The following is a 19,102-nucleotide window of genomic DNA, read 5'->3' as shown; positions in this document are numbered from 1 at the left end:
CTAAAATGTACCAAAAGTATAAAATAATATTAACTTTGCTATTAGGGGAAGGAATAGAACTGGAAATCTGAAATTTGAAGTAAGAGTCTTTGAAGTTGTGTAAGATAGACAAACTAAAGAGTTTTTCGAAATTCGTACAACACGTGTACAAAATGCAATAACTTTGGTACCATTTGGAATTATATGGCAAAATCTTGAAATTTGGTATGTTGTGTAGAATAGACAACCTAAGGGGTTTTTCGAAATCCTAACACCACGTTTTCCAAAAGTATTAAAATGCACTAAATTTGGCGTCATTTTGAATTATGAGAACCAATTCTTGGAAATGGAGTTGATGTAGGAATGTGGTTTTAAAAATGTGTACCAAGTGAAAAAAACTGTACTAAATTTGGTACATTTCCGATTCGAGTGGGGGATTGATCTGGAAACTTAAAATGTGGGTATTGGGGTCTCCCTGCCCGCCAAAATTTGGGGTTGGGAATGCGTTTGGTACAATTTGTTATTGCGTGTATGGAAATGTGTATTATAATTGTACCAAAAGCACTGTATGGTACTATGTGTGGTACTGAGTGAGGAAATAGAGCTTAAATACCCAAATTTGATATACAGGGTTGCCCATATTCGACGGACCCATGTTTTTTTGGGCCCATTCCAATCGACGAGACTTGTCCGCAGGCAATATTCTTTGCGTCAATTGAATTTTGTACGGGAAAAAAATGCAAATCAATGCGAATAATCCGTTGTAAAGTGGACCGAGCCATGCCCAACTGCTGAGAACGGCGTTTTTGGGATGTTCTTGGGGACCTCTCAACACTGGCTCGTACGGCAGCGATATTCTCGACCGATCGCCTTGGTCGACTTTTATATGGACTCTTCGGATTAGAAAGAGCCTTGCCAGTCGCAAATTTTTCGTATAATCGCTTAATGGTGTTCTTAGAAGGCGCACTTCTCACATTTTTTTATGTTTTAAAAGCACGTTGAGTTTTTACAATTGACTTCTTCTGTTGAATGTAAATTTCAACTATTTCATAGCGCTCGCGTGGCGTTTATTGGTTCATGGTAAAAATCTGCTTGGACTTGCGCTTCAAACGCGGTATGTCATTAAGCGATGTGACATCTCTGTCAAAAGTTATGGCGTTGCCCAATGGGTCCGTCGAATATGGACAACCCTGTAGATATCACTGCTGGTGTCTGTGCTTAAGATATGGAGATGGTTTTAGAAATGCGTACTATATTTGTAAGAAAAGTACTTGATGGAACTAGCAATGGTATTGGGTGAAGTGATGGGCTGGAATCCTCAAATTTGATGTTGAGGCCTCTGTTGTTAAGATCTAGTGGTGGCCTTGCAAATGCGTACCATAATTGTGCGAAAAGTACTAAATTTTGGTGTCTAGGATAGATAGATGTAGATTGTTTCGGATATGCGCACTAAATATTACTAAATTTGGTGCTTGATGAAGGGATAGAGTTAAATTTTTGAAAATAGATATTAAGGTGTGCATCCAACTAGGGTAAAAATATGGAGACGTTGACATAGCTTTGAACAGAAAAATTGGATGTGGCTCCATTGTGCAACGGTTTTACTAATATCCTCCTCGGAAACATTCTGAATGTATGATTTTGAAGACTTTTTGACAAATATTTTTCTTTTATTCTTTCCGAAAAAGAAAAAAACTTGAATAATATGTAAAACCAAAAAAAGCCTAACACGAACTGTTGGAACAAATCTAAAATTTTATGGTGGACATTACGGTGACGAAGTAATGGGCACTGGCAAGTACTTTTATTTGCGGAAAAAACTTTGACTAAAAAAAAGACGTTTGGTGTGGTTTGGAATTATAACTTGCTTTCTTTATTTTTCACTGGCTTATATACTAAAATTCTGTTTATTGCTGCATTTTCGTTGTCGGAAATGCAGCAGAAAAGAAAATACAGTTTTAGGCTAATATTAATATTTAAGTAAACAATTCTTTGGAAATTTGTCTGGAATAAAATGTTGAATTGCATATCAATATTTTAATAAACAATTCTTACAAATAAAGTATTAATGAATATTTATTCTTTGGAAATTTATTTTATAAAAATGCTGGATTTGCATATTAATATTTTGGTAAACAATTCTTTGGAATAATAAAATGTGGAACGATTCTCATTAAGGGAATAACGGGAGACACTATCGTTGAGGGGAATTAGTAGTTGATACTATAACACCCCCACCCTTAGTTTGAGGCTCCGACGAAATTATATTATCTTTGCCGGATTGTTTATAATAGTTTGGTTTTTTAATTGTACATTTGGAACATAGGTTTGTTTATTCTTAAAGAGATATATAAATATAATTAAGATACATATTGATGTACCGATTAAAATATCTATACTATAGCCAATTATTTTTGAGTTTTTATCTGTATATAGTACTTGTTTCAGTGTTTCCTCGTATTCTATTTGTTTTAGATATAAATTTTCAAGTTTTATGTCTGCAAGTGTTGTGTTACTGGTATCTTTAATTTTTGTTATAAGGTTAGGTAGGATAAACTTGTCTTGTATTTTTATTTTAAAATTCGTAAAGGTTTTGTTTAACGTGTTTACTTCACAATTTTCGAATTTGATTAAGTAATTTCCTGAAATTTTTAATTTATCTTTGTTACAATTATGTGATATCGTACTGTTAAAGTGTTTAAGGATTAATACTCCTGGAATTATTTCGCTAATTTCTTGTGTATTTAATGTTTGCGTTTTGCAATTAGCTTCTTCAAAGTTTAGTATATTGTTCAAACAATTATCATTAATTTTTATAAGATTTCTTTTTAGGTTATCTTTAATATACGTGCTATAAATATTTCTTTCTAAATCTATAAGAACATCAGAATGATTAACCATTATGGATTTATTATTTTTGTCAGGAATGGGTACGAATGTTACTTTGGATAGTGAATCTTGGGAATATTGTGGTATAGAGAGAATTATTATAACGTTCCCTTCATTACGTGCTATGGCTACTTTTATATTGGTATAGCTGTCAAAGCTTGTGATTAAATCGAGTTCTGTGGGTGAGAATATCTGTGGGAATTATTCCCAGTTTCCCGGAGAAAATAATCTGTCCTATGTCGTCTACGTGATGCCGTAGGAGTGAGATGTCGTTGTTAATCTGGTATATGTGTTCTATAAATGTTATCTCGTCCTCTATGGTTGAAATTTTATTCCCTATAATATTCTTGAATTTGACTAAGTAGTCCCCGATAATGTTTTGCTGATAGTTTATATGGTTAGTTATGTTCTGGATTTGGGAGTTCATGACATTGTTTATATAAGTTAGTTTGTTCATTTTGTTAGTTAAGTTTTCTTCGTTCGAATGTAGAGATTTGAGAGCTTCAGTTATTTGTTCTTCATCATCGCTGTCCATTGTACCTGCAATCATTTTTAAGCCTTTTCCTATAATGTTTAAGAGTGCCCGTTTCTTTCTAAAATGTGGGTTAAGATTTTCTATTTTCGCTTTTAGTAGCATAAAGTTCTTGTTTATTGTACTGATTAATGTTTTTGATTCGCTACTGGATGTCTTTAGGGTGTCAATGTTGGTTTTAATTATCTCCATAGTTCGTTCGAATTCTGTAGTGTTTATTATGTGCAGTACTTTTATGTAGTGTTCTACGGTATTGGTCTCTCCTGTTTTTATCGGTATGTAACCATTATTGTTCGATAAGTCTTGTATGTCGAGGGTTTGGGCCTTGGTTGCTGTAGTAAATGCAACCATTATTATGATCCAGTTAATCATCTGAAAGGGGATGGTAATTATCTAGATTTTGCTTTAATTTTTGGGTTATTCTTGTCTTGATATTTCTTTTGAGGTCTTATATGTGCTTTGTAATATTTATGCCCTGTTTTTGTGTTTTCAATATGATCTTCATCGACTTTCTTAGATTCTATCTTTCTGTACCTCCTATGATTTTTACCCCCTCGAATTTCTCTTATATAGTTTGTACCTTCCTCTATCACTATATCGGTTCTATTTTTGTTAAGTTTATTAATATAGTTATTTTTCTTCTTTAATATTAGATCATGTATTTCGGGATATTTATCCTCATGTACTTTGCCATTTATAAAGTCTATAGGTTTGATTTGTGTGGTGCTATGAATAGTATTATTATAAAATCCAATGATACGTGATATTTTTTCCTCTGTCGTTTCGTCTTTGGATTGTTCGTCATGTCGTAGTAATCTTAAGTGTTCGTTCAATGTATTGTGAAGTCGTTCGATATCTGCGTTGGATGTATGGTTACTGTTTGATGTGTAGTGTATATTAATGTTCTCTTTCTTTAAATATTCTTGAATCGGAATGGCTTTAAATCCTAACTCATTGTCGACAACAATTTTTTCTATTCTTCCAAATGTGCTGGTATATTGCATTAATTTTGATTTAAACTCTATCCATGATCTTCCATTAATTTTGTATGCTGTGGCGTGTTTTGAAAATTTGTCAATTATAGTTAAGTAAAGTTGTTTCTCTAGTGTATAGAAAACGTCTAAGTGTAATATTTCTCTGGGTTTTGTGGGTGTTTCCGTTAGTTTGTAAGGTAGTCTAGGTGGTCTTCTGTCATACTTTTCCAATGTGCATATTTCGCAATTGTTAATGAACTGGGTTATCCTTAATTTAAGTTTGGGGTTATAAATTTTTGTTTTTAGTTCCTCGAACACTACCTGAATTCCTCTGTGATTTTTGCTTAGATGTTCTTCCTCAATTATGTTTGTTAGTTGGAGTTCGTCTTCTATATCGTCTAGTTTCTTAAAAGTCCTGATTAATTTGAATCCGTTATTATTTGAAAAGAATTCCCTACAAGTGTCTCTGAAAGTGTCGTAAAATTCATTGTCTATCAGAACTGCATTTATTTGTGTTGGGTGACAGTGGGTTTTTAAAATCATAATTGCATACTCTTTATCTAGTTCTTTTATTGTTACAGTTTTTCTAATATTCTGAAAGATGTTTTCGGTTTTTATCCTTGCTGATCCGGAATGAATTTTTTTTACGATGAGTTGGTTTTTAAATAAATTTATAGGTGAATCGCTTTCTTTAAGAATGGGTTGGATGTTTTCTAATGAATTGATCTCAACAATTTTATTTTCGATCCTTGATAATGCATCTGCATTACTGTTTTTTGTTCCCTTTTTGTATTTAATCTCATAATCGAATTCTGACAACTTGAGCCTCCATCTGACTAGTTTTGAGTTGGGTTCTTTAATCGAAAAGAGCCATGTTAGCGGTTTATGATCTGTCTCGATAATGAACTTGCGTCCGAAAAGGTATGGGCGAAAGTATTTTGTGGCCCAAATAATTGCTAGAAGTTCTTTTTCTATCGTACTGTAATTGATCTCGTGATCATTTAGGGTACGACTAGCATAGCAAATCGGGTGGTTATCTTGAGATAGTATCGCTCCAAGGGCAAAATTACTAGCGTCTGTTGTTAGGGTGAATTTCTTAGTAAAGTCGGGGTAAGCGAGGATTGGGTCGTGTATTAGTAAGTTTCTTAGCGTATTAAAGCTTTCCTGATATTCTGGATTGGATATGTTTATTTTGGCATCCTTTTTAAGACACTTTGTCATGGGTTTAGCTATTAGCGAATAATCTTTTATAAATTTTCGATAATAACCAGTTAACCCTAGGAACTGTTTAATTTGTTTGGGTGATTTGGGGATGGGGAAGTTAACTATGCACTCGATTTTTTTTGGGTTAGGTTTTATACCTTCTAATGTCACGACATGGCCAAGGAATTCAGTTTCCTTTTTTAAAAATTCCGACTTGTCCAATTGGACCTTGAGGTTGGCTTCTTGCAAACGGTTAAAAACAAGTTTTAATGAATTTATGTGTTCCTGCAGTGAGGTGGAAAATATTATCACATCGTCTAGATAAACCAGACAGATTTTGTTGATATAGTCTCTAAGGACGTAGTTCATCAACCTTTGGAATGTCGCTGGGGCTGTCTTTAGCCCAAACGGCATTCGTAAAAACTCGTAATGGCCTCCTTCTACACTGAAGGCAGTTTTATGGATGTCCTCCTCTTCGATTTCAATCTGATGAAATCCTTTTGCGAGGTCAAGTGTTGTAAAATACTGGCATCTTCCCAGTTTGTCGAGTATTTCGTCAATGTTAGGTATGGGGTACTTATCATCGATTGTAACTTCGTTTAATTTACGGTAATCAATGACAAGTCTCCATTTGTTCTTCCCACTTGCATCGGCTTTTTTTGGCACAATCCAAATAGGGGCAGAATAAGGCGAATTGCTATGCCTTATTATATTATTTTGCAACATTTCTTGTATCTGCCCTTCGACTTCTCTTTTATGTATGTAAGGATATCTATAGGATTTACTAATTATTGGAACATTGTTTGTTGTCCGAATTTTATGCTTTATAACGTTGGTAAAACTCAATCGAGTATTTTCTTGGAAGAAGATTGAAGAGTATTTTTTTATTAGCTGTAAGAGACATCTTTTCTCTTCAGAATTAAGGTGTTGTGTCCTAATTTGTTGTTCCAAGCTATGATATTGCTTCATATCCTTGGTATCATCGCCTACCTTCTGCGTGGGCATGATTTTACTTAAATTTTTGTTATATTGTTCTTCAAAAAATATTGGTTTGTCATTTGTTTCTTCTCTATTTTCGCTATTTTTATTGTCAAAAAGTATTGGCATGTCCTGTCCGTTTATTTGTATGGAATTGTTTTTATAATTTATGCAAGTATTGTATGTTTTAAGTATATCGTTGCCTAGTAATCCATCATAGTGATTGTGAAATTTTAAAACATAAAACTCTAACGCATTATTAGTTATATTAAATTCTTGAAATGCTGGAATTACTGCCTTTTCTGTTATGGTAACTTGGTGTTGGAGAGTTTTAATAACAAGAGGTTTTATTTGGTGTATCCATTTCGGATGACAAATTCCTGGATTAATAATTGAATTAGTGGCTCCAGTATCCACTATCAGTCTCAAATGACCTAACTTGGTTTTTACCATTATATATGGTAATTGCCTGTCGAGGCTCTGTCCCGAAAATTTTCGGCTGTGCCTATTTCCATGGGTTCAGGCTGATTTCTAGTGTTTTGTCTGTTTGCATGGAAAGGGTTTTGGAAATTTCCTTCGTGGTTTGGGAATGGTTGTTGGTAATTTCTTCCTTGGTTTATGAATTGTGGTTGGTGATTTCTTCCTTGATTTGCGAATGGTGGTTGGTGATTTCTTCCTTGGTTTGGGAATGGTTGTTGGTAATTTCTTCCTTGGTTTGGGAATGGTTGTTGGTAATTTCTTCCTTGGTTTGGGAATGGTTGTTGGTAATTTCTTCCTTGGTTTACGAATGGTTGTTGGTAATTTCTTCGTTTACTAGATTGTGCATTGGTCTGTGCTCTATTTTCATTGTTTCCGGTGTATGCGTAGCCGGCTTGAAATAATATGTCCATGGCCTGTTCCAAGTCTCCTGGGTTCCTACAGAGCAGGATGGATTTCATAGGCTCTGGAATTTTGCTTTTAAAAATGTTTAAAGCGGTGCGTTTATTATTAATCGCACTTTGCCTAGTTGCTTCACCTTCTCCTAGTATAACTACCAGTTTGTTGTTTAGTCTGTGCAATTTGTCCTTTACGTCATTATAGAAGTCTAGTGTGTTCGTCCTGAAAGTCACACTCCTTAGTTCGTCGAAAAGTTCTTCACTAGAACGTCTGTCCCCAAAATTGTTTTGCAACATGTTTTTTATGTCAGTCCATGAAATCGCGTGGCAGTTTATCTCAATTGCCTGCCTAGCTTTTCCTTTGAGTTTGGACTTTATAATGTCGGAGAAAAGTAATTGGGACAATTCGTCGTATGTGCGTAAGTGTGGGTAAATTCGGTCAACGAGGGTAGTAAAAGTCTGTAAGTTTTTTGAATCCCCATAGAACTCTGGTAAGTTGTTTAAGTATTTTAGCGGGTCTATGATTAGTCTATTAATCTGATTTTCGGCCTGTTCTGCCATTTTAGTTATTAATTTTCCTTTATATTTTGGGTTATAGTCCTGTTTAGTTTTTTTTTTTTTTTTTTTTTTTTTTTTTGTTTATCTACGTCTAAAATATTGTCTGAGTTTCTTTCTAAAAATGCGTCTGTTTCTGCTATTTCTTATGTCACGAATGTAATGTTCTGTTCTTTCGTCAGTCAGGTATCCATCATTCGATTCAATCCCTGAGTCGAGTTCTAATGCTGTCGACCCGTTATTAGAGTTTCTTGGTATGTATTCAAAGTCTGATGGGTACTCTGATAATGAGTCACTATCGCTCATTGAAATGGGAAAGAGGGAGGAGAGGAAAAAAAAAATTTCAACAATTGCTTGTAGGGAATTATTTTCCTACACGATTTTTCACAAAGGTATGTTAAATATTTTCTTATAAAATATACAAGTTATTCTTAATTATAGATTTCTAGAGATAGTCTTACTTTGTAATTTGGTTGTTGGTGCTAAGGATTGCAGGTTTACTTTCTTCTTAGTAGTAGGGTCTTCCACGGTGCAGTTCTCGGCATGAACTGTTCCTTATTGGTTTGTTGGTAATGTTATTTCTTTACAATATTGCTCCAATAGTTGCTGTTGTTTTATTACTTCTCCTTGTTGTTGTTTGTTTGTATTAGACCCGTATTTTAAATTTTATTTTGTTTTGTTGTTGTATTGGTTATTTTTTCTTGTTTTTTGTTTAATATAGTTTTAATCAGTCTTTATATTATGGTTGTTGTTTTTTTGAAGTTTATAATCCACTGAAGGAATATCCTTTTTTTTTTTTCACTAGGTTTCCTTCTGACACAAGGATGTTCACCAAAAGGATAGATCTTTATATCCTTTCTGGTTCCACTAATATTTTTTTAGTCACAGGGATATTTCTTAATATCCTTTTTTTTTTTCACTAGGTTTCCTTCTGACACAAGGATGTTCACCAAAAGGATAGATCTTTATATCCTTTCTGGTTCCACTAATATTTTTTTTTTAGTCACAGGGATATTTCTTAATATCCTTTTTATTTTTTTTCCTTCATAAAATTTGTGTATCCTTTAATCTTATAAAGGATATTTCGAATACCGCACTAAGGATTAAAATCCTAGTTCTATCGCGCACAATAAAATCTGTTTTATTATTTTTATACGTTGGATAGGACTTTGCGGTATCCTACCGACTGCGCCACTTTTATTTGCGGAAAAAACTTTGACTAAAAAAAAGACGTTTGGTGTGGTTTGGAATTATAACTTGCTTTCTTTATTTTTCACTGGCTTATATACTAAAATTCTGTTTATTGCTGCATTTTCGTTGTCGGAAATGCAGCAGAAAAGAAAATACAGTTTTAGGCTAATATTAATATTTAAGTAAACAATTCTTTGGAAATTTGTCTGGAATAAAATGTTGAATTGCATATCAATATTTTAATAAACAATTCTTACAAATAAAGTATTAATGAATATTTATTCTTTGGAAATTTATTTTATAAAAATGCTGGATTTGCATATTAATATTTTGGTAAACAATTCTTTGGAATAATAAAATGTGGAACGATTCTCATTAAGGGAATAACGGGAGACACTATCGTTGAGGGGAATTAGTAGTTGATACTATAACAGCAAGTCTGAGATAAAATTAATAAATATCGTTTCAAAATGCAAAAAGAGATTTACAAATTTTTTAAGTTCACATAAGTGCTGTCGTTGTTCAGTAAAATATCAAACAACCCGTATTGACTACCCTTTACACTTTCAAGCGTTTACAAATAAAACTTCAACAAGCGTGTTTCATCAAATGTGGATTGAGTACAAAATTTAACGCAATGAATCACCTGTCCAAAAAGTACGCAGATCTATGAACATCAGATAGGAGATGAGGAGATACCAAACCGTTGTTTGAAACTCGTCACTTGAATTCAATTTGAAATAGACAACAAATTAAGAACAAGACAATGTCGAACACAAAAGACATGTCTATAAAAAGTATCTACCGGATTGTTAACATATTTTAGCATTCTCGTCGTTGTAGCTGTTGTATTGCTGTTTTTGCAAAAAAATCGAAAATAAAAACATTTGTTTCTTTGATGGTCGTTCTGCTTCTGACTCATCACCACCATCATCGAAAAGTTAAATCAAATGTGGTTTTTATTGGCGAAAACACATCACACATTGTTGTGGCTCATTTATTTCTGATATTTTCATTTTTCTGCTCAAAAATATTTTTCCTATTCATGAATTCATTGCAAAAGATATGAATTTACATATATTTTCACACGCCAGAATCTGGGATGGTGGTTGACATTTCCAATAATGACCAGTTCTGTCCATTGGCCATGATGTGACGCGTCACAACGCTGTAAAATTGATGTTGTGCAATATCCCCATGTCTCAATGTCAATTCATGCGAGGGGTGTTGGTTTGCGTTCTGATTTATTTATTTATTATCACCTCTTATTGGTACAGCCATTCATATACACATGTGTGGATGCATATGTGTGTATATATGTAATCACATTTAATAGATTTCATATATATATATAGCTGTATACATTGTTTATTATGATTTGAGATCACTGAACTTGCTAACATGTCATAAAATGTGTAATTGTTTAGATTTCAATGACCTACAACAATAAATGTGATATTACGCCTCTTATATGAATAACACTATTGCATATAGCTAAATATTTTGTTTAAAAATATCTATAAAATTATTTTTTTTGTATGTTAATGGGTTTTGTAAGCTAAATTTCCTGTAAGATTAAGGAAATTTAATGGGATGTTCTATTGTGAAAACATAATATAAGATTTGTGAATTTTCGGTGGCCGGGAAAAACTCTGCCGTGCCCAAACTTTTGAAAGCGTAATGTTTACAGAATGAATTGATATATCGATTTAATAAAAGTATGGCAGACTCAAGCCAATTTCTTATTTAGAGGCGGAAGCTTCGACAACAGTCACGATATTTCGGAAATTCGCAAAAAAAAAAAAAACAGTAAAGAAAGTCTTAAAGTCGGGCGGAGCCGAGTTTATGATACCCTACACCACTTTGCTAATTTAGTAGAGCTCCGCATGACATTTAAACGTTTTAATGGGAGAATTAAACACACACGCTATAATTAATTATAATTATAAATAATTAATTAATTGTAATTATAATTATATATAATTATAATTAAAATTATAATTTAAAGTTCAAAGGAATATATATGCGGAAGCATTGTATCTTTTAAATTCGGACCTGTATTGCCCATTTGGTACACAATTAATTTGAAATCGGATAAAAATATATATGGGAGCTATATCCAAATCGGAACCGATCTCGATAAAATTTCGCAAAGATATTTCTGAGCTGTATTTGATATATTTCTCTGAATATCGTTGTTACGGAGTGCATATTACGGCTGTGGGTAACAAATATGACAAATCGGATGAACAGTTTATATGGGAGATATAGCTATATCTGAACCGATCTTCACCAAATTTGACATACTAACTTCTAGACTCAATTCGCAAATTTTCAAGTGCAAAATTTCATCCAATTTGAGCAAATATTAGACGTTTGGTGCACAATCAAAGGAAAATCGGACGAAGTTATATAAGGGAGCTATATCTGAACCGATCTCGATAAAATTTAGCAAATGTATTTCTGAGCTGTATTTGATATATTTCTCTAAATATTGTTGTTACAGAGTTTATATTACGGTTGCGGAGGACAAAAATAACAAATCGGATGAACAATATATATGGGAGCTATAGCTATATCTGAACCGATTTCGATCAAATTTGGCATACTTATTTTCAGGTTCAATCTGATCGGACGTGCTAAATTTCATACTATTTGGACTGATATTTCACGTTTGGTGCACAATAAAAGGAAAATCGGACGAAGATATATATGGGAGCTATATCTAAATTTTGACCGATTATCTCCAATTTCAATAGGGTTCGTCCTTGGGCCAAACAAATGATTTGTGCAAAATTTCATCTGGACAGAGCAATAAATGCGGACTGTACTTTGTTTACAAAAATACATGGACAGACAGACGGACGGACGGACGGACGGACAGACAGACGGACGGACATGCATAAATCGATTCAGAATGTGATTCTATGCAGATCATCAAAAGGAACTATGGGTCTATCTCGTTTCCTTTTACCTGTTACAAACAAATGCACAAAGACATAATACCCTGACCACCTTGTGGTGTAGGGTATAATGAAAGGAGTACCTGTGTGACAATATCCTTTACAAGCAAAGTGCCCGCTACCTCGTTAGCGATTATCTTAAATTATAGGTTTGTTCCAACAGTTTGTTCTAGGTCTTTTTAGTTCTCAAAATGTAAAATAGTTCAGTTCGATATCAAATTTCAGGATTCAAGTTCTATTCATTCAGTCAACGGCGAATTTAGTACCATTTAGTACTTTTCTCAGGTTTATAGTATTCAACTCTTAGTATCCACCACTTTCACTCCAAACTATGTACCCATAGTGTACTCCATATCAAATTTCAGCTCTCAAATTTACTGATCAAAGTCACCTTCTATCCTCCCTATACACCAACAGTGACCTCGATACCAAATTTCAGAATTAGCATTTTTCCTACGTTTATAGTACGTATTACCAAAACCAACTCCTTCTTTCCACTACAGGCACTAACAGTGACATTCATATCAAATTGCGGGATTTCAACTCTATCCCTTAATACTAATTAAGTAACATTTATTTCTTTCGTACAGTTAAAGTACACATTTTTCAAACAATTTCCATATCACAAACTTAGACACCTAAACACCTTAATGTAAAATTTTAGGATTTCCAATTACACTAAATATGTTCAACACCATATCGTTCCCTCCACCCAAGACACCAACAGTGACCTCGATACCAAATTTCAGAATTCCATCTCTATGCCTTCACCCAATACCAAATTTAGTAGCATTTAGTTAATTTCGTACCGTTAATCACCCATTTTCAAAACAGTCTCTATGTCTCAACCTAGGATGCCAACAGTGACCTTAGTATCAAATATCGAGATCTCAACTCTGTAGTTTCCCCTAATACCAAATCTAGTATAATTATAGTACTCATACATAAAACCAGCTCCTTTTCTCAACTTCTGACCCCAACAGTGACATCCATATCAAATTTCTGGATTTCAGCTAAATTCTTTCACCCAATACCAAATTTAGTACTATTTACTACTTTTCATGCAATTATAGTACACATTTCCAAACAATATCCATAACTCAATTCCAGATACCAATAGAGACCTCAATGTCAAATTTAAGGATTTTGGCCCTATCTCTTCACTCAATATCAAATTTAGTACTTAGTATTTTTCGAACATTTATAGTATATATTTAACCACTGACACTAAGAGTGACGTTCATATCTAATTTCAGGATTTCAGTTCCATCTCTTCACCCATTATCCAATTTAGTAACACTTAGTACTTTTCTAACTGCTTTAGCACACATTTCTAATATTATCTTCATATCTTAACAGAAAGCGACATCCATATCCAATTTCATGATTTCAGCTCTATTCTTTCACTCAATACCAAATTTAGTATCACTTAGTACTTTTCAAACATTTAAAGTATATTGTTAACCACAGACACCAACAGTGACATCCGTATCAAATTTCAGGATTTCAGCTTTATTCCTTCACCGTACAATTATGGTACGCATTGCACAACCACCATCAGATACATTTATTCAATACCAAATTAAGTAACACCTAGTACTTTTCGTATAAATTTAGTATATATTTCCAAAACTATCACCTTAACTCAATTCCAGATACCAAGAGAGACCTCAATATCAAATTTGAGGATTTCAGCTTTATCCCTTGCCCAATACTCAACTTAGTACCATAAAGTACTTTTCGTATAAATGTAAGACCTATTTCCAAACCACGTCCATATCTCATTTTCAGACACCATCAGTAATTTTGTCTCTATTCACTCACCCAATGCAAAATATACTACCATTCAGTACTGTTCGTACAAATAAAGTACACATTTCCGAAACCACTTCCATATGCCCAGATTACACATGAACAGTGACCCAAATACCAAATTTCAGAAATCAAGCAATATCTGTTCCCCCAATGCCAAAATGTATCAATATAATTTCAAAATTCAATAGGGTAAGTGTACCAGTAGTCGACACTTTTAGGATTTTCGATTTTTCAATGTTTCAACATTCTGAGTGAAATCTTTCAATTGCAGAAAAATAAAGTTGTTCAGATTCCAAATTTTGTTTAGTTTTCGAAATAATAAACAAAAATTGAACTTGTTTTTATTAAATTGGCAAAATTTGCAATTTTACTAAAATAGTAGTTTTTTTGCCAGTAGATGGCACCATTTTCCAATGCTCGGCATGTCTATTTGCCAGTAGTCGGCATATGGTATTTCAGAAAAAAAAATATTATTTCGCATATTTTTTTATTTTAAATAGTATAAGACGATGATATATTACTAATTCACAGTTTAATCCAGAATTTGTTTTTAAATAGTGTTTTAATTAATTATCATTCTAAACCAAATATAGGGGGAAAATCAAGAATAGTATGGTTACCTTCAGTAACGTATGGATTTTCAATTAAAATAAAAATGAGATTAAATAGAAAGAAATAAGTACCTTTCTTATATTTGGAGTTTGTGAATTGCTCTCTTTCCTTTAGATAGGCAACATTTTTTTTTTTTTTTTCAAAAATGCCACCGCTATCTAAAACGTCAAATAGCTAATTTAAAAAGTCTACTTAATTTAGAAAAGTAGGTCAAAAAGCACAAATAAAAGCAACTGCCGACTGAAAATTATTTTTTATTTGAATAGTTTTTGGATTATTTTTTAATAGTTTTGGTAAAATTGTTAAAAAATGATATTTTTCTAGTAATCGGCACCCCCTGCCGACTACTGGCAAATCTGTTTTTTTTTTCTGTTCCTAATGTCGGCATTAAATAATATAACAGAAAAATGCTTGATTTGTATGTTTTTAATTCATAAAAGTGATCTTCAGACTGTTATTTACTATTATAAAATATTTCTGATTCCTGAAGTATTAAAATTAATTTACTTAAATCGATTATTAAGTTGACGCCACCACTAATTTTTTCTTTACAAGCAAGCACTATCGCATGCGTTGGAAGACACTCACTGACGAAAACCGTTATTCCCTCGTAATAAATTATCGGAGCTCATTGTTTTTTTTTTTTTTTTTACAGAAAGAGAGCAGAGAATACTGTTGACGCATTTTTGCAATTATTTCATTATTTGGTCAATTCTATCCTTAGTTATTTAAGATTAAATTTCAAAAATGCCGACTACTGGGACATGCCGAACTTAGGCGCACTTACCCTATAATTTTAAAATTCCACCTTCATCCGTTCCGTTTACCCCAAAACAAAATAATCCAAATTTAGTACCATTTTGTTGAGTTCGCACACTTAGTACACATTTCCAAAACCACCTTCCAATCTCGATTAACATACAAAATTTTAGGCTCGATCTGTTCACATAATACCAAATGGTACGATTTTAGAAGTTTGGTTCCACTTCATCACTTATTGTAACCTTGAAGTTCAAATTTGCAAGAACCCATTGATACATCTATTCTGCACATCATTACTCATCACTAAATTTCAGTTTGTCCAATACAAAGTATCAAATTTTTAGTACATTTAAGTACTTTTGGTACCCTTTCAGTATGAATTTCCAAAAATCCAGCTTTATCACACGCCTACATACCAAGACTGGCCCTCGAGCAAAAATTCAAGATTCTAGATAAATAAACCGATTTTTAAAAAGTATGGCAGACGATTGTATACTCATGCGACTGTATCTTCAATTTTTAAATTCTCTAATTGTTAAATTAGTTAACCAATAAAGGCTTTAATTAATAAGAATTCATATTTTGATACAATTGAGTATATCAAATTCCTTAAAGCTTTGTTTTGAGGAGTTGCTTCTGAAGAATTGGTAAAGGATTGATCTAAATCCTTCACAAGATTTATTTTAATTGCAATAATTAATTGATGTTTTTTTATACCCTCCACCAAAAAAGATATGGAGGGTATATTAAGTTCGTCATTCCGTTTGTAACTCATCGAAACTATCATTTTAGACCCAACGAAGTATATATATTCTTGATCAGCGTGAAATTCTAAGACGATTTAGCCCTGTCCGTCCGTCTGTTGTAATCACGCAACAGTCTAAACGAATTAAGATAGGAAGCTAAAATTTTGCACAGATCTCTCTTTTGTCTGCAGGCAGGTCAAGTTCGAAGATGGGGTATATCGGTCCACGATATCGTATAGCCCCCATATAACGGTACCCCCCGATATTCGGTGTTTTGATGATTTTACCCACATTTTTCAACGGAATTGTCTGAAAATCCACACAAGGAGTTCCTTGTGGGTACTTTATACCTCGGCAGAGAATTATCTATATAGGTTAACGATATAGTATATCCCCCATATAACGGTACCCCCCGATATTCGGTATTTTTATGATTTTACCCACGTTTTTTATCGGAAATGTCTGAAAATCCACACAAGTAGTTCCTTGTGGGTACTTTATGCCTCGACAGAGAATTATCTATATGGGTCCACAATATCGTATAGCCCTTATATAACGGTACCCCCGATATTCGGTATTTTGATCTTTTTAGCCATATTTTTCAACGGAATGGTCACAAGGGATTCTTTGTACACAAGGGGTTCTTTGTGAGCACTTTACCCCCCGACGGAAAATTCTCTATATAGGTTAACGGTTACGTATAGCCCCCATATAACGGTACCCTGCGATATTCGGTATTTTGATGATTTTAGCCACATTTTCCAATCGTATTGTCTGAAAATCCACACACGGAGTTCTTTGTGAGCACTTTACCCCCAGACATAGATTTGTCTATATAGGTCCATAATAGCGTATATCCCCCCATATATCGGCATCTTCCGATATTAGGTATTTTAAAGATTTTAACAGAATTTTCAATGGATTTTATTTTTTTGAATATTTTCTAATTCGTTCCAAATGGTGGAGGGTATTCAAAGTTCGGCCCGGCCGAACTTACTGCTTTTTTACTTGTTAGTTGTAAGGCAACGTTACGTTTATCTTTCATGTCTAATACTAAATTACATTATAGAGGTCACAAGACTTTTGGGTATTTTCTTACATGAGTAAGAGAAATGAAAAGCGGTGTCCGATTTTTTTCTATAAAACAATAAATAATTTTTATAATTTAGTTCCATCAGGGTTTTCATTCATTAGCAATAAAGAAAGCCAAAACATGCAGGGCAGTGCGTAATTCAAGTTTTTTTTTGTTTTGCCCACAGCAATAGGCGTTGAAAACCACCACAAGCTGTTCGGTGTTCAACAATTGTGGGCGTCATAAAAATAAAAAACTAAAGACATAAATTCGCACGCTTTCAAGTGTAGTTGTTGGTTTTGTTCCATATGCAAATAATTCACATGAGAAATACAAGAAAAAAATACAAAATAGCAACAACTACTACAACAAACATAATCACGCATATTTTTCGTAACTGCGAACAACAAAACAACAACATTGTTGTTGTTTTGAAAGCCCGAATAAATATAGAATATAGTTCCATTGCAGCAATTTTATATTATTTTGTTTTTGTTTTGTTTTATTTTTTTTTTTTGTTAAAACATTTCAAATTGAAATAAGCAGAGGGTTGCAAATGACAATGAATATTTTTAAGTTTAATGCTCGGACTTTGTAACACGTTTGTTATGGTGTTTTTTTTTGCTTTTCTTCCATGACCCAGACTTAAAAATGTTCAGTTGTTGATTATATTTAAAATGTTGATTTTGTCAAGTTAATCTAGGTAGCCTGCCTGTGTTGGACGAACTGCAATTGACATTTTGTCTAGTATTTTCAGGTTTACATTTGGTTCAACACCTTAGAATATTTCAATCTATTTGATTAAAATGACATGCGTCACATTCAAAATTATTAGTTTTAGCTGGTAATACGAATCAACAAGCGTGTGCCGTTTCCTGTCTATAATTGATAAATACGCATTGTCCTTGATCGGTGGAATTGATATCTGCGGGCAATAATTTTTAGTAGACTATTTCATTCGTTGTGATTTCGATAAACTAAAAACAGGTCAGTAGCCTTTAATGACGTTTGGAGATTATTTTAAAACGAATCATACAGGGTGAGATGAAAAATGCAGCAAAGTCAAACGCCATAATTTTTACATTTGTTTTAAATTTTATTGAATGAAAGCAAACAAGTAAAAAAGCAGTAAGTTCGGCCGGGCCGAACTTTGAATAACATCCACCATTTGGAACGAATTAGAAAATTTTCAAAAAAAAAAAAAAAAAAAAAAAATCCATTATTTTTTTTTAAATCTTTACAATATCTAATATAGGAAGGTGCCGATAAAAGGGGGTATATATGATATTGTGGACCAATTAAGACAAATCTATGTCTGGGTGTAAAGTACTTACAAGGAACTCCTTGTGTGGATTTTCAAATAATTCCTTTGGAAAAAGTGGCTAAAATCATCAAACTACTCAATATCGGGGTGTACCGTTATATGGGGACATACGATATTGCGGACCTATATAGACAATTCCCTTTCAGGGAGTAAAGTGCTCACATGGAACTCCTTGTGTGGATTTTCAGACAATTCCGTTGAAAAATGTGGGTAAAGCTATCAAAATACCGAAATAGATAATTCTCTTCCGAGGTATAAAATACCCATAAGGAACTCCTTGTATGGATTTTCAGACAATTCCGTTGAAAAATGTGGCTAACATCATCAAAACACCGAATATCGGAGGGTACAGTTATATGGGGGATATACGATATCGTGGACCGATAAAGCCCATCTTCGAACTTGACCTGCCTGCAGACAAAAGAGAGATCTTTGCAAAATTGTAGCTTCCTATCTTAATTCGTTGAGACTGTAGCGTGATTACAACAGACGGACGGACGGCCAGACGGACGGACAGGGCTAAATCGTCTTAGAATTTTACGCTGATCAAGAATATATATACTTTTTTGGGTCTAAAATGATTATTTCGATGAGTTACAAACGGAATGACGAACTTAATTTACCCTCCATAC

At 33.3% G+C, this 19,102-nt stretch overlaps 1 protein-coding gene and 1 long non-coding RNA gene across 3 annotated transcripts in view; one reads left to right on the top strand and one right to left on the bottom strand.

The window, feature by feature from the left end:
* The window catches only part of LOC101893041 (uncharacterized), a 523,443-nt gene that overhangs the window by 48,198 nt on the left and 456,143 nt on the right, over positions 1-19,102 (top strand). The window lies entirely within an intron of this gene.
* Positions 2,028-9,602, bottom strand: LOC131804453 (uncharacterized). Its single transcript, XR_009343144.1, has 2 exons — positions 8,447-9,602; positions 2,028-3,772 (listed from the first exon to the last, which is right to left on the bottom strand). It is a non-coding gene; the product is annotated as an uncharacterized LOC131804453 (long non-coding RNA).

Source organism: Musca domestica, unplaced genomic scaffold (genome assembly GCF_030504385.1).
Source record: "Musca domestica strain aabys unplaced genomic scaffold, Musca_domestica.polishedcontigs.V.1.1 44, whole genome shotgun sequence".
Taxonomy (NCBI): domain Eukaryota; kingdom Metazoa; phylum Arthropoda; class Insecta; order Diptera; family Muscidae; genus Musca; species Musca domestica.
The sequence above is the reverse complement of the archived record's forward strand: the minus strand, read 5'-3'. Positions and strand labels throughout refer to the sequence as shown.